The sequence below is a fragment of the Podarcis erhardii genome (assembly GCF_964252035.2).
Source record: "Podarcis erhardii genome assembly, chromosome: 6".
Taxonomy (NCBI): domain Eukaryota; kingdom Metazoa; phylum Chordata; class Lepidosauria; order Squamata; family Lacertidae; genus Podarcis; species Podarcis erhardii.
In genome coordinates, this window is record NC_138510.1 from 92,299,131 (window position 1) to 92,315,914 (window position 16,784).

Consider the following 16,784-nt stretch of genomic DNA (forward strand, 5'->3'; position numbering starts at 1 on the left):
TTGAAGAAATTGTGACCGCGCGGCTTAGGGATTTTTCAAAAAAAAAGTTCTTCAGACGTCGAGTGCTAATTCTGTTTCCGATGATAAAAACCCACCTGTTTCCACAGAAAAACCCTTCAGGGGATCGTTTGCAACAGTTTGGCACCATTTTTGAGTGAATTGCAGAACGTCAGATTTTTGCTGAAATTGTGACCGCGCGGCTTAGGGATTTTTTTTTAAAAAAGTTGTTCAGACATCGAGGGCTAATTCTTTTTCCGATGATAAAAACCCACTTGTTTCCATCAAAAAACCTTTCAGGGGATCGTTTGCAAAGGTTTGGCACCATTTTTGAGTGAATTGCAGAACGTCAGATTTTTGCTGAAATTGTGACCGCGCGGCTTAGGGATTTTTTTAAAAAAAAGTTGTTCAGAAATCGAGGGCTAATTTTGTTTCCGATGATAAAAACCCACCTGTTTACACCGAAAAACCTTTCAGGGATCGTTTGCAACAGTTTGGCACCATTTCTGAGAGAATTGGAAAACGTCAGAAATTTTGAAGAAATTGTTACCGCGCGGCTTTGGGATTTTTCAAAAAAAAGGTGTTCAAACGTCGAGTGCTAATTTTGTTTCCGATGATAAAAACCCACCTGTTTCCACCGAAAAACCTTTCAGGGGATCGTTTGCAACAGTTTGGCACCATTTTTGAGTGAATTGCAGAACGTCAGATTTTTGCTGAAATTGTGACCGCGCGGCTTAGGGATTTTTTTTTTTTAAAGTTGTTCAGACATCGAGGGCTAATTTTGTTTCCGATGATAAAAACGCATCTGTTTCCACCGAAAAACCTTTCAGGGGATCGTTTGCAACAGTTTGGCACCATTTTTGAGTGAATTGCAGAACGTCAGAAATTTTGAAGAAATTGTGACGACGCGGCTTAGGTATTTTTTCAAAAAAATGTTGTTCAGACGTCGATGGCTAATTTTGTTTCCGATGATAAAAACGCATCTGTTTCCACCAAAAAACCTTTCAAGGGATCGTTTGCAACAGCTTGGCAACATTTCTGAGAGAATTGCAAAACCTCAGAAATTTTGAAGAAATTGTGACCGCGCGGCTTAGGGATTTTTCAAAAAAAAGTTTTTCAGACGTCGAGTGCTAATTCTGTTTCCGATGATAAAAACGCATCTGTTGCCACCGAAAAACCTTTCAGGGGATCGTTTGCAACAGCTTGGCACCATTTTTGAGTGAATTGCAAAACGTCAGAAATTTTAAAGAAATTGTGACCGCGCGGCTTAGGGATTTTTCAAAAAAAAGTTGTTCAGACATCGAGGGCTAATTCTGTTTCCGATGATAAAAACCCACTTGTTTCCATCAAAAAACCTTTCAGGGGATCGTTTGCAAAGGTTTGGCACCATTTTTGAGTGAATTGCAGAACGTCAGATTTTTCCAGAAATTGTGACCGCTCGGCTTAGGGATTTTTCAAAAAAAAGTTGTTCAGACGTCGAGTGCTAATTCAGTTTCTGATGACAAAAACCCACCTGTTTCCACCGAAAAACCTTTCAGGGATCGTTTGCAACAGTTTGGCACCATTTTTGAGTGAATTGCAAAACGTCAGATATTTTGAAGAAATTGTGACCGCGCGGCTTAGGGATTTTTCAAAAAAAAAGTTGTTCAGAAATCGAGGGCTAATTTTGTTTCCGATGATAAAAACCCACCTGTTTCCACCGAAAAACCTTTCAGGGGATCGTTTGCAACAGCTTGGCACCATTTTTGAGTGAATTGCAAAACGTCAGAAATTTTAAAGAAATTGTGACCGCGCGGCTTAGGGATTTTTCAAAAAAAAGTTGTTCAGACGTCGAGTGCTAATTCAGTTTCTGATGATAAAAACCCACCTGTTTCCACCGAAAAACCTTTCAGGGATCGTTTGCAACAGTTTGGCGCCATTTTTGAGTGAATTGAAAAAAGGTCAGAAATTTTGAAGAAATTGTGACCGCGCGGCTTAGGGATTTTTCAAAAAAAAAGTTCTTCAGACGTCGAGTGCTAATTCTGTTTCCGATGATAAAAACCCACCTGTTTCCACAGAAAAACCCTTCAGGGGATCGTTTGCAACAGTTTGGCACCATTTTTGAGTGAATTGCAGAACGTCAGATTTTTGCTGAAATTGTGACCGCGCGGCTTAGGGATTTTTTTTAAAAAAAGTTGTTCAGACATCGAGGGCTAATTCTTTTTCCGATGATAAAAACCCACTTGTTTCCATCAAAAAAGCTTTCAGGGGATCGTTTGCAAAGGTTTGGCACCATTTTTGAGTGAATTGCAGAACGTCAGATTTTTGCTGAAATTGTGACCGCGCGGCTTAGGGATTTTTTTTTAAAAACGTTGTTCAGAAATCGAGGGCTAATTTTGTTTCCGATGATAAAAACCCACCTGTTTACACCGAAAAACCTTTCAGGGATCGTTTGCAACAGTTTGGCACCATTTCTGAGAGAATTGGAAAACGTCAGAAATTTTGAAGAAATTGTTACCGCGCGGCTTTGGGATTTTTCAAAAAAAAGGTGTTCAAACGTCGAGTGCTAATTTTGTTTCCGATGATAAAAACCCACCTGTTTCCACCGAAAAACCTTTCAGGGGATCGTTTGCAACAGTTTGGCACCATTTTTGAGTGAATTGCAGAACGTCAGATTTTTGCTGAAATTGTGACCGCGCGGCTTAGGGATTTTTTTTTTTTAAAGTTGTTCAGACATCGAGGGCTAATTTTGTTTCCGATGATAAAAACGCATCTGTTTCCACCGAAAAACCTTTCAGGGGATCGTTTGCAACAGTTTGGCACCATTTTTGAGTGAATTGCAGAACGTCAGAAATTTTGAAGAAATTGTGACGACGCGGCTTAGGTATTTTTTCAAAAAAATGTTGTTCAGACGTCGATGGCTAATTTTGTTTCCGATGATAAAAACGCATCTGTTTCCACCAAAAAACCTTTCAAGGGATCGTTTGCAACAGCTTGGCAACATTTCTGAGAGAATTGCAAAACCTCAGAAATTTTGAAGAAATTGTGACCGCGCGGCTTAGGGATTTTTCAAAAAAAAGTTTTTCAGACGTCGAGTGCTAATTCTGTTTCCGATGATAAAAACGCATCTGTTGCCACCGAAAAACCTTTCAGGGGATCGTTTGCAACAGCTTGGCACCATTTTTGAGTGAATTGCAAAACGTCAGAAATTTTAAAGAAATTGTGACCGCGCGGCTTAGGGATTTTTCAAAAAAAAGTTGTTCAGACATCGAGGGCTAATTCTGTTTCCGATGATAAAAACCCACTTGTTTCCATCAAAAAACCTTTCAGGGGATCGTTTGCAAAGGTTTGGCACCATTTTTGAGTGAATTGCAGAACGTCAGATTTTTCCAGAAATTGTGACCGCTCGGCTTAGGGATTTTTCAAAAAAAAGTTGTTCAGACGTCGAGTGCTAATTCAGTTTCTGATGACAAAAACCCACCTGTTTCCACCGAAAAACCTTTCAGGGATCGTTTGCAACAGTTTGGCACCATTTTTGAGTGAATTGCAAAACGTCAGATATTTTGAAGAAATTGTGACCGCGCGGCTTAGGGATTTTTCAAAAAAAAAGTTGTTCAGAAATCGAGGGCTAATTTTGTTTCCGATGATAAAAACGCATCTGTTTCCACCGAAAAACCTTTCAGGGGATCGTTTGCAACAGTTTGGCACCATTTTTGAGTGAATTGAAGAACGTCAGAAATTTTGAAGAAATTGTGACCGCGCGGCTTAGGGATTTTTCAAAAAAAAGTTGTTCAGACATCGAGTACTAATTCTGTTTCCGATGATAAAAACGCATCTGTTGCCACCGAAAAACCTTTCAGGGGATCGTTTGCAACAGCTTGGCACCATTTTTGAGTGAATTGCAAAACGTCAGAAATTTTAAAGAAATTGTGACCGCGCGGCTTAGGGATTTTTCAAAAAAAAGTTGTTCAGACGTCGAGTGCTAATTCAGTTTCTGATGATAAAAACCCACCTGTTTCCACCGAAAAACCTTTCAGGGATCGTTTGCAACAGTTTGGCACCATTTTTGAGTGAATTGCAGAACGTCAGAAATTTTGAAGAAATTGTGACCGCGCGGCTTAGGGATTTTTCAAAAAAAAGTTGTTCAGACGTCGAGTGCTAATTCAGTTTCTGATGATAAAAACCCACCTGTTTCCACCGAAAAACCTTTCTGGGGATCGTTTGCAACAGCTTGGCGCCATTTTTGAGTGAATTGAAAAAAGGTCAGAAATTTTGAAGAAATTGTGACCGCGCGGCTTAGGGATTTTTCAAAAAAAAAGTTCTTCAGACGTCGAGTGCTAATTCTGTTTCCGATGATAAAAACCCACCTGTTTCCACAGAAAAACCCTTCAGGGGATCGTTTGCAACAGTTTGGCACCATTTTTGAGTGAATTGCAGAACGTCAGATTTTTGCTGAAATTGTGACCGCGCGGCTTAGGGATTTTTTTTTAAAAAAGTTGTTCAGAAATCGAGGGCTAATTTTGTTTCCGATGATAAAAACCCACCTGTTTACACCGAAAAACCTTTCAGGGGATCGTTTGCAACAGCTTGGCACCATTTTTGAGTGAATTGCAAAACGTCAGAAATTTTGAAGAAATTGTGACCGCGCGGCTTAGGTATTTTTTTAAAAAAAAGTTGTTCAGACATCGAGGGCTAATTTTGTTTCCGATGATAAAACCCACCTGTTTCCACCGAAAAACCTTTCAGGGGATCGTTTGCAACAGTTTGGCACCATTTTTGAGTGAATTGCAGAACGTCAGATTTTTGCTGAAATTGTGACTGCGCGGCTAAGGGATTTTTTTTAAAAAAAGTTGTTCAGACATCGAGGGCTAATTTTGTTTCCGATGATAAAAACTCATCTGTTTCCACCGAAAAACCTTTCAGGGGATCGTTTGCAACAGTTTGGCACCATTTTTGAGTGAATTGCAGAACGTCAGAAATTTTGAAGAAATTGTGACGACGCGGCTTAGGTATTTTTTCAAAAAAAAGTTGTTCAGACGTCGATGGCTAATTTTGTTTCTGATGATAAAAACGCATCTGTTTCCACCAAAAAACCTTTCAGAGGATCGTTTGCAACAGTTTGGCACCATTTTTGAGTGAATTGCAGAACGTCAGAAATCTTGAAGAAATTGTGACCGCGCGGCTTAGGGATTTTTCAAAAAAAAGTTGTTCAGACATCGAGGGCTAATTTTGTCTCCGATGATAAAAACGCATCTGTTTCCACCAAAAAACCTTTCAGGGGATCGTTTGCAAAGGTTTGGCACCATTTTTGAGTGAATTGCAGAACGTCAGATGTTTGCTGAAATTGTGACCGCGCGGCTTAGGGATTTTTGTTAAAAAAAGTTGTTCAGAAATCGAGGGCTAATTTTGTTTCCGATGATAAAAACGCATCTGTTTCCACCGAAAAACCTTTCAGGGGATCGTTTGCAACAGTTTGGCACCATTTTTGAGTGAATTGCAGAACGTCAGAAATGTTGAAGAAATTGTGACCGCGCGGCTTAGGGATTTTTCAAAAAAAAGTTTTTCAGACGTCGAGTGCTAATTCTGTTTCCAATGATAAAAACGCATCTCTTTCCACCGAAAAACCTTTCAGGGGATCGTTTGCAACAGCTTGGCACCATTTTTGAGTGAATTGCAAAACGTCAGAAATTTTAAAGAAATTGTGACCTCGCGGCTTAGGGATTTTTCAAAAAAAAGTTGTTCAGACATCGAGGGCTAATTTTGTTTCCGATGATAAAAACGAATCTGTTTCCACAGAAAAACCTTTCAGGGGATCGTTTGCAAAGGTTTGGCACCATTTTTGAGTGAATTGCAGAACGTCAGATTTTTCCTGAAATTGTGACCGCGCGGCTTAGGGATTTTTCAAAAAAAAGTTGTTCAGACGTCGAGGGCTAATTCTGTTTCTTATGACAAAAACCCACCTGTTTCCACCGAAAAACCTTTCAGGGATCGTTTGCAACAGTTTGGCACCATTTTTGAGTGAATTGCAGAACGTCAGAAATTTTGAAGAAATTGTGACCGCGCGGCTTAGGGATTTTTCAAAAAAAAGTTTTTCAGACGTCGAGTGCTAATTCTGTTTCCGATGATAAAAACGCATCTGTTTCCACCGAAAAACCTTTCAGGGATCGTTTGCAACAGTTTGGCACCATTTTTGAGTGAATTGCAAAACGTCAGAAATTTTGAAGAAATTGTGACCGCGCGGCTTAGGGATTTTTCAAAAAAAAGTTGTTCAGACATCGAGGGCTAATTCTGTTTCCGATGATAAAAACCCACTTGTTTCCATCAAAAAACCTTTCAGGGGATCGTTTGCAAAGGTTTGGCACCATTTTTGAGTGAATTGCAGAACGTCAGATTTTTCCTGAAATTGTGACTGCGCGGCTTAGGGATTTTTCAAAAAAAAGTTGTTCAGACTTCGAGTGCTAATTCAGTTTCTGATGATAAAAACCCACCTGTTTCCACCGAAAAACCTTTCAGGGGATCGTTTGCAACAGCTTGGCACCATTTTTGAGTGAATTGCAAAACGTCAGAAATTTTGAAGAAATTGTGACCGCGCGGCTTAGGGATTTTTCAAAAAAAAAGTTGTTCAGACGTCGAGTGCTAATTCTGTTTCCGATGATAAAAACCCACCTGTTTCCACCGAAAAACCCTTCAGGGGATCGTTTGCAACAGTTTGGCACCATTTTTGAGTGAATTGCAGAACGTCAGATTTTTGCTGAAATTGTGACCGCGCGGCTTAGGGATTTTTTTAAAAAAAAGTTGTTCAGAAATCGAGGGCTAATTTTGTTTCCGATGATAAAAACCCACCTGTTTCCACCGAAAAACCTTTCAGGGGATCGTTTGCAACAGCTTGGCACCACTTTTGAGTGAATTGCAAAACGTCAGAAATTTTGAAGAAATTGTGACCGCGCGGCTTAGGGATTTTTCAAAAAAAAGTTGTTCAGACATCGAGGGCTAATTCTGTTTCCAATGATAAGAACGCATCTGTTTCCACCGAAAAACCTTTCAGGGGATCGTTTGCAACAGTTTGGCACCATTTTTGAGTGAATTGCAGAACGTCAGATTTTTGCTGAAATTGTGACCGCGCGGCTAAGGGATTTTTTTTAAAAAAAGTTGTTCAGACATCGAGGGCTAATTTTGTTTCCGATGATAAAAACGCATCTGTTTCCACCGAAAAACCTTTCAGGGGATCGTTTGCAAAGGTTTGGCACCATTTTTGAGTGAATTGCAGAACGTCAGATTTTTGCTGAAATTGTGACCGCGCGGCTTAGGGATTTTTTTAAAAAAAAGTTGTTCAGAAATCGAGGGCTAATTTTGTTTCCGATGATAAAAACCCACCTGTTTACACCGAAAAACCTTTCAGGGGATCGTTTGCAACAGCTTGGCACCATTTTTGAGTGAATTGCAAAACGTCAGAAATTTTGAAGAAATTGTGACCGCGCGGCTTAGGTATTTTTTTAAAAAAAAGTTGTTCAGACATCGAGGGCTAATTTTGTTTCCGATGATAAAACCCACCTGTTTCCACCGAAAAACCTTTCAGGGGATCGTTTGCAACAGTTTGGCACCATTTTTGAGTGAATTGCAGAACGTCAGATTTTTGCTGAAATTGTGACCGCGCGGCTTAGGGATTTTTGTTAAAAAAAGTTGTTCAGAAATCGAGGGCTAATTTTGTTTCCGATGATAAAAACGCATCTGTTTCCACCGAAAAACCTTTCAGGGGATCGTTTGCAAAGGTTTGGCACCATTTTTGAGTGAATTGCAGAACGTCAGATTTTTGCTGAAATTGTGACCGCGCGGCTTAGGGATTTTTCAAAAAAAAGTTGTTCAGACGTCGAGGGCTAATTCTGTTTCTGATGATAAAAACCCACCTGTTTCCACCGAAAAACCTTTCAGGGATTGTTTGCAACAGTTTGGCACCATTTTTGAGTGAATTGCAGAACTTCAGAAATTTTGAAGAAATTGTGACCGCGCGGCTTAGGGATTTTTCAAAAAAAAGTTGTTCAGACATCGAGGGCTAATTTTGTTTCCGATGATAAAAACGCATCTGTTTCCACCGAAAAACCTTTCAGGGGATCGTTTGCAACAGTTTGGCACCATTTTTGAGTGAATTGCAGAACGTCAGATTTTTGCTGAAATTGTGACCGCGCGGCTTAGGGATTTTTTTTAAAAAAAGTTGTTCAGACGTCGATGGCTAATTTTGTTTCCGATGATAAAAACGCATCTGTTTCCACCGAAAAACCTTTCACGGGATCGTTTGCAACAGTTTGGCACCATTTTTGAGTGAATTGCAGAACGTCAGAAATTTTGAAGAAATAGTGACCGCGCGGCTTAGGGATTTTTCAAAAAAAAGTTTTTCAGACGTCGAGTGCTAATTCTGTTTCCGATGATAAAAACGCATCTGTTGCCACCGAAAAACCTTTCAGGGGATCGTTTGCAACAGCTTGGCACCATTTTTGAGTGAATTGCAAAACCTCAGAAATTTTAAAGAAATTGTGACCGCGCGGCTTAGGGATTTTTCAAAAAAAAGTTGTTCAGACATCGAGGGCTAATTCTGTTTCCGATGATAAAAACCCACTTGTTTCCATCAAAAAACCTTTCAGGGGATCGTTTGCAAAGGTTTGGCACCATTTTTGAGTGAATTGCAGAACGTCAGATTTTTCCTGAAATTGTGACCGCGCGGCTTAGGGATTTTTCAAAAAAAAGTTGTTCAGACGTCGAGTGCTAATTCAGTTTCTGATGATAAAAACCCACCTGTTTCCACCGAAAAACCTTTCAGGGATTGTTTGCAACAGTTTGGCACCATTTTTGAGTGAATTGCAGAACGTCAGAAATTTTGAAGAAATTGTGACCGCGCGGCTTAGGGATTTTTCAAAAAAAAGTTGTTCAGACGTCGAGTGCTAATTCAGTTTCTGATGATAAAAACCCACCTGTTTCCACCGAAAAACCTTTCAGGGGATCGTTTGCAACAGCTTGGCACCATTTTTGAGTGAATTGCAAAACGTCAGAAATTTTGAAGAAATTGTGACCGCGCGGCTTAGGGATTTTTCAAAAAAAAAGTTGTTCAGACGTCGAGTGCTAATTCTGTTTCCGATGATAAAAACCCACCTGTTTCCACCGAAAAACCCTTCAGGGGATCGTTTGCAACAGTTTGGCACCATTTTGGAGTGAATTGCAGAACGTCAGATTTTTGCTGAAATTGTGACCGCGCGGCTTAGGGATTTTTTTTTTAAAAAGTTGTTCAGAAATCGAGGGCTAATTTTGTTTCCGATGATAAAAACCCACCTGTTTCCACCGAAAAACCTTTCAGGGGATCGTTTGCAACAGCTTGGCACCACTTTTGAGTGAATTGCAAAACGTCAGAAATTTTGAAGAAATTGTGACCGCGCGGCTTAGGGATTTTTCAAAAAAAAAGTTGCTCAGACGTCGAGGGCTAATTTTGTTTCCGATGATAAAAACGCATCTGTTTCCACCGAAAAACCTTTCAGGGGATCGTTTGCAACAGTTTGGCACCATTTTTGAGTGAATTGCAGAACGTCAGATTTTTGCTATAATTGTGACCGCGCGGCTTAGGGATTTTTTTTAAAAAAATTGTTCAGACATCGAGGGCTAATTTTCTTTCCGATGATAAAAACGCATCTGTTTCCACCGAAAAACCTTTCAGGGGATCGTTTGCAACAGTTTGGCACCATTTTTGAGTGAATTGCAGAACGTCAGAAATTTTGAAGAAATTGTGACCGCACGGCTTAGGGATTTTTCAAAAAAAAAGTTCTTCAGACGTCGAGTGCTAATTCTGTTTCCGATGATAAAAACCCACCTGTTTCCACCGAAAAACCTTTCAGGGATCGTTTGCAACAGTTTGGCACCATTTTTGAGTGAATTGCAGAACGTCAGAAATTTTGAAGAAATTGTGACCGCGCGGCTTAGGGATTTTTCAAAAAAAAGTTTTTCAGACGTCGAGTGCTAATTCTGTTTCCGATGATAAAAACGCATCTGTTTCCACCGAAAAACCTTTCAGGGATCGTTTGCAACAGTTTGGCACCATTTTTGAGTGAATTGCAAAACGTCAGAAATTTTGAAGAAATTGTGACCGCGCGGCTTAGGGATTTTTCAAAAAAAAGTTGTTCAGACATCGAGGGCTAATTCTGTTTCCGATGATAAAAACGCATCTGTTTCCACCGAAAAACCTTTCAGGGGATCGTTTGCAACAGTTTGGCACCATTTTTGAGTGAATTGCAGAACGTCAGATTTTTGCTGAAATTGTGACCGCGCGGCATAGGGATTTTTTTTTAAAAAAGTTGTTCAGACATCGAGGGCTAATTTTGTTGCCGATGATAAAAACGCATCTGTTTCCACCGAAAAACCTTTCAGGGGATCGTTTGCAACAGTTTGGCACCATTTTTGAGTGAATTGCAGAACGTCAGAAATTTTGAAGAAATTGTGACCGCGCGGCTTAGGGATTTTTTCAAAAAAAAGTTGTTCAGACGTCGATGGCTAATTTTGTTTCTGATGATAAAAACGCATCTGTTTCCACCAAAAAACCTTTCAGAGGATCGTTTGCAGCAGTTTGGCACCATTTTTGAGTGAATTGCAGAACGTCAGAAATTTTGAAGAATTTGTGACCGCGCGGCTTAGGGATTTTTCAAAAAAAAGTTTTTCAGACGTCGAGTGCTAATTCTGTTTCCGATGATAAAAACCCACCTGTTTCCACCGAAAAACCCTTCAGGGGATCGTTTGCAACAGCTTGGCACCATTTTTGAGTGAATTGCAGAACGTCAGATTTTTGCTGAAATTGTGACCGCGCGGCTTAGGGATTTTTTTTAAAAAAAGTTGTTCAGAAATCGAGGGCTAATTTTGTTTCCGATGATAAAAACCCACCTGTTTCCACCGAAAAACCTTTCAGGGGATCGTTTGCAACAGCTTGGCACCATTTTTGAGTGAATTGCAAAACGTCAGAAATTTTGAAGAAATTGTGACCGCGCAGCTTAGGGATTTTTCAAAAAAAAAGGCGTTCAGACGTCGAGGGCTAATTTTGTTTCCGATGATAAAAACGCATCTGTTTCCACCAAAAAACCTTTCAGGGATCGTTTGCAACAGTTTGGCACCATTTTTGAGTGAATTGCAGAACGTCAGAAATTTTGAAGAAATTGTGACCGCGCGGCTTAGGGATTTTTTTTAAAAAAAGTTGTTCAGACATCGAGGGCTAATTTTGTTTCCGATGATAAAAACGCATCTGTTTCCACCGAAAAACCTTTCAGGGGATCGTTTGCAACAGTTTGGCACCATTTTTGAGTGAATTGCAGAACGTCAGAAATTTTGAAGAAATTGTGACCGCGAGGCTTAGGGATTTTTCAAAAAAAAAGTTGTTCAGACGTCGAGTGCTAATTTTGTTTCCGATGATAAAAACCCACCTGTTTCCACCGAAAAACCTTTCAGGGGATCGTTTGCAACACTTTGGCACCATTTTTGAGTGAATTGCAGAACGTCAGAAATCTTGAAGGAATTGTGACCGCGCGGCTTAGGGATTTTTCAAAAAAAAGTTGTTCAGACATTGAGGGCTAATTTTGTTTCCGATGATAAAAACGCATCTGTTTCCACCGAAAAACCTTTCAGGGGATCGTTTGCAACAGTTTGGCACCATTTTTGAGTGAATTGCAGAACGTCAGATTTTTGCTGAAATTGTGACCGCGCGGCTTAGGGATTTTTTCAAAAAAAAGTTGTTCAGACGTCGATGGCTAATTTTGTTTCTGATGATAAAAACGCATCTGTTTCCACCAAAAAACCTTTCAGAGGATCGTTTGCAGCAGTTTGGCACCATTTTTGAGTGAATTGCAGAACGTCAGAAATTTTGAAGAAATTGTGACCGCGCGGCTTAGGGATTTTTCAAAAAAAAGTTTTTCAGACGTCGAGTGCTAATTCTGTTTCCGATGATAAAAACCCACCTGTTTCCACCGAAAAACCCTTCAGGGGATCGTTTGCAACAGTTTGGCACCATTTTTGAGTGAATTGCAGAACGTCAGATTTTTGATGAAATTGTGAACGCGCGGCTTAGGGATTTTTTTAAAAAAAAGTTGTTCAGAAATCGAGGGCTAATTTTGTTTCCGATGATAAAAACCCACCTGTTTCCACCGAAAAACCTTTCAGGGGATCGTTTGCAACAGCTTGGCACCATTTTTGAGTGAATTGCAAAACTTCAGAAATTTTGAAGAAATTGTGACCGCGCGGCTTAGAGATTTTTCAAAAAAAAAGTTTTTCAGACGTCGAGGGCTAATTTTGTTTCCGATGATAAAAACGCATCTGTTTCCACCGAAAAACCTTTCAGGGATCGTTTGCAACAGTTTGGCACCATTTTTGAGTGAATTGCAGAACGTCAGATTTTTGCTGAAATTCTGACCGCGCGGCTTAGGGATTTTTTTAAAAAAAAGTTGTTCAGACATCGAGGGCTAATTTTGTTTCCGATGATAAAAACGCATCTGTTTCCACCGAAAAACCTTTCAGGGGATCGTTTGCAACAGTTTGGCACCATTTTTGAGTGAATTGCAAAACTTCAGAAATTTTGAAGAAATTGTGACCGCGCGGCTTAGAGATTTTTCAAAAAAAAAGTTGTTCAGACGTCGAGGGCTAATTTTGTTTCCGATGATAAAAACGCATCAGTTTCCACCGAAAAACCTTTCAGGGATCGTTTGCAACAGTTTGGCACCATTTTGGAGTGAATTGCAGAACGTCAGATTTTTGCTGAAATTCTGACCGCGCGGCTTAGGGATTTTTTTAAAAAAAAGTTGTTCAGACATCGAGGGCTAATTTTGTTTCCGATGATAAAAACGCATCTGTTTCCACCGAAAAACCTTTCAGGGGATCGTTTGCAACAGTTTGGCACCATTTTTGAGTGAATTGCAGAACGTCAGAAATTTTGAAGAAATTGTGACCGCGCGGCTTAGGGATTTTTTTTAAAAAAAGTTGTTCAGACATCGAGGGCTAATTTTGTTTCCGATGATAAAAACGCATCTGTTTCCACCGAAAAACCTTTCAGGGGATCGTTTGCAACAGTTTGGCACCATTTTTGAGTGAATTGCAGAACGTCAGAAATTTTGAAGAAATTGTGTCCGCGCGGCTTAGGGATTTTTCAAAAAAAAAGTTGTTCAGACGTCGAGTGCTAATTTTGTTTCCGATGATAAAAACCCACCTGTTTCCACCGAAAAACCTTTCAGGGGATCGTTTGCAACACTTTGGCACCATTTTTGAGTGAATTGCAGAACGTCAGAAATCTTGAAGAAATTGTGACCGCGCGGCTTAGGGATTTTTCAAAAAAAAGTTGTTCAGACATTGAGGGCTAATTTTGTTTCCGATGATAAAAACGCATCTGTTTCCACCGAAAAACCTTTCAGGGGATCGTTTGCAACAGTTTGGCACCATTTTTTAGTGAATTGCAGAACGTCAGATTTTTGCTGAAATTGTGACCGCGCGGCTTAGGGATTTTTTTTAAAAAAAGTTGTTCAGACATCGAGGGCTAATTTTGTTTCCGATGATAAAAACGCATCTGTTTCCACCGAAAAACCTTTCAGGGGATCGTTTGCAACAGTTTGGCACCATTTTTGAGTGAATTGCAGAACGTCAGAAATTTTGAAGAAATTGTGACCGCGCGGCTTAGGGATTTTTTCAAAAAAAAGTTGTTCAGACGTCGATGGCTAATTTTGTTTCTGATGATAAAAACACATCTGTTTCCACCAAAAAACCTTTCAGAGGATCGTTTGCAGCAGTTTGGCACCATTTTTGAGTGAATTGCAGAACGTCAGAAATTTTGAAGAAATTGTGACCGCGCGGCTTAGGGATTTTTCAAAAAAAAGTTTTTCAGACGTCGAGTGCTAATTCTGTTTCCGATGATAAAAACCCACCTGTTTCCACCGAAAAACCCTTCAGGGGATCGTTTGCAACAGTTTGGCACCATTTTTGAGTGAATTGCAGAACGTCAGATTTTTGCTGAAATTGTGACCGCGCGGCTTAGGGATTTTTTTTTAAAAAAGTTGTTCAGAAATCGAGGGCTAATTTTGTTTCCGATGATAAAAACCCACCTGTTTCCACCGAAAAACCTTTCAGGGGATCGTTTGCAACAGCTTGGCACCATTTTTGAGTGAATTGCAAAACTTCAGAAATTTTGAAGAAATTGTGACCGCGCGGCTTAGAGATTTTTCAAAAAAAAAGTTGTTCAGACGTCGAGGGCTAATTTTGTTTCCGATGATAAAAACGCATCTGTTTCCACCGAAAAACCTTTCAGGGATCGTTTGCAACAGTTTGGCACCATTTTTGAGTGAATTGCAGAACGTCAGATTTTTGCTGAAATTCTGACCGCGCGACTTAGGGATTTTTTTAAAAAAAAGTTGTTCAGACATCGAGGGCTAATTTTGTTTCCGATGATAAAAACGCATCTGTTTCCACCGAAAAACCTTTCAGGGGATCGTTTGCAACACTTTGGCACCATTTTTGAGTGAATTGCAGAACGTCAGAAATCTTGAAGAAATTGTGACCGCGCGGCTTAGGGATTTTTCAAAAAAAAGTTGTTCAGACATTGAGGGCTAATTTTGTTTCCGATGATAAAAACGCATCTGTTTCCACCGAAAAACCTTTCAGGGGATCGTTTGCAACAGTTTGGCACCATTTTTGAGTGAATTGCAGAACGTCAGATTTTTGCTGAAATTGTGACCGCGCGGCTTAGGGATTTTTTTAAAAAAAAGTTGTTCAGACATCGAGGGCTAATTTTGTTTCCGATGATAAAAACCCACCTGTTTCCATCGAAAAACCTTTCAGGGGATCGTTTGCAACCGTTTGGCACCATTTTTGAGTGAATTGCAGAACGTCAGAAATTTTGAAGAAATTGTGACCGCGCGGCTTAGGGATTTTTTCAAAAAAAAGTTGTTCAGACGTCGATGGCTAATTTTGTTTCTGATGATAAAAACGCATCTGTTTCCACCAAAAAACCTTTCAGAGGATCGTTTGCAGCAGTTTGGCACCATTTTTGAGTGAATTGCAGAACGTCAGAAATTTTGAAGAAATTGTGACCGCGCGGCTTAGGGATTTTTCAAAAAAAAGTTTTTCAGACGTCGAGTGCTAATTCTGTTTCCGATGATAAAAACCCACCTGTTTCCACCGTAAAACCTTTCAGGGGATCGTTTGCAACAGTTTGGCACCATTTTTGAGTGAATTGCAGAACGTCAGATTTTTGCTGAAATTGTGACCGCGCGGCTTAGGGATTTCTTTTAAAAAAAGTTGTTCAGAAATCGAGGGCTAATTTTGTTTCCGATGATAAAAACCCACCTGTTTCCACCGAAAAACCTTTCAGGGGATCGTTTGCAACAGCTTGGCACCATTTTTGAGTGAATTGCAAAACTTCAGAAATTTTGAAGAAATTGTGACCGCGCGGCTTAGAGATTTTTCAAAAAAAAAGTTGTTCAGACGTCGAGGGCTAATTTTGTTTCCGATGATAAAAACGCATCTGTTTCCACCGAAAAACCTTTCAGGGATCGTTTGCAACAGTTTGGCACCATTTTTGAGTGAATTGCAGAACGTCAGATTTTTGCTGAAATTCTGACCGCGCGGCTTAGGGATTTTTTTTAAAAAAAGTTGTTCAGACATCGAGGGCTGATTTTGTTTCCGATGATAAAAACGCATCTGTTTCCACCGAAAAACCTTTCAGGGGATCGTTTGCAACAGTTTGGCACCATTTTTGAGTGAATTGCAGAACGTCAGAAATTTTGAAGAAATTGTGACCGCGCGGCTTAGGGATTTTTTAAAAAAAAGTTGTTCAGACGTCGAGTGCTAATTTTGTTTCCGATGATAAAAACCCACCTGTTTCCACCGAAAAACCTTTCAGGGGATCGTTTGCAACAGTTTGGCACCATTTTTGAGTGAATTGCAGAACGTCAGAAATCTTGAAGAAATTGTGACCGCGCGGCTTAGGGATTTTTTCAAAAAAAAGTTGTTCAGACGTCGATGGCTAATTTTGTTTCAGATGATAAAAACCCACCTGTTTCCACCGAAAAACCTTTCAGGGGATCTTTTGCAGCAGTTTGGCACCATTTTTGAGTGAATTGCAGAACGTCAGAAATTTTGAAGAAATTGTGACCGCGCGGCTTAGGGATTTTTCAAAAAAAAGTTTTTCAGACGTCGAGTGCTAATTCTGTTTCCGATGATAAAAACCCACCTGTTTCCACCGAAAAACCCTTCAGGGGATCGTTTGCAACAGTTTGGCACCATTTTTGAGTGAATTGCAGAACGTCAGATTTTTGCTGAAATTGTGACCGCGCGGCTTAGGGATTTTTTTTAAAAAAAGTTGTTCAGAAATCGAGGGCTAATTTTGTTTCCGATGATAAAAACCCACCTGTTTCCACCGAAAAACCTTTCAGGGGATCGTTTGCAACAGCTTGGCACCATTTTTGAGTGAATTGCAAAACGTCAGAAATTTTGAAGAAATTGTGACCGCGCAGCTTAGGGATTTTTAAAAAAAAAAGGCGTTCAGACGTCGAGGGCTAATTTTGTTTCCGATGATAAAAACGCATTTGTTTCCACCTAAAAACCTTTCAGGGATCGTTTGCAACAGTTTGGCACCATTTTTGAGTGAATTGCAGAACGTCAGATTTTTGCTGAAATTGTGACCGCGCGGCTTAGGGATTTTTTTAAAAAAAAGTTGTTCAGACATCGAGGGCTAATTTTGTTTCCGATGATAAAAACCCACCTGTTTCCACCGAAAAACCTTTCAGGGGATCGTTTGCAACACTTTGGCA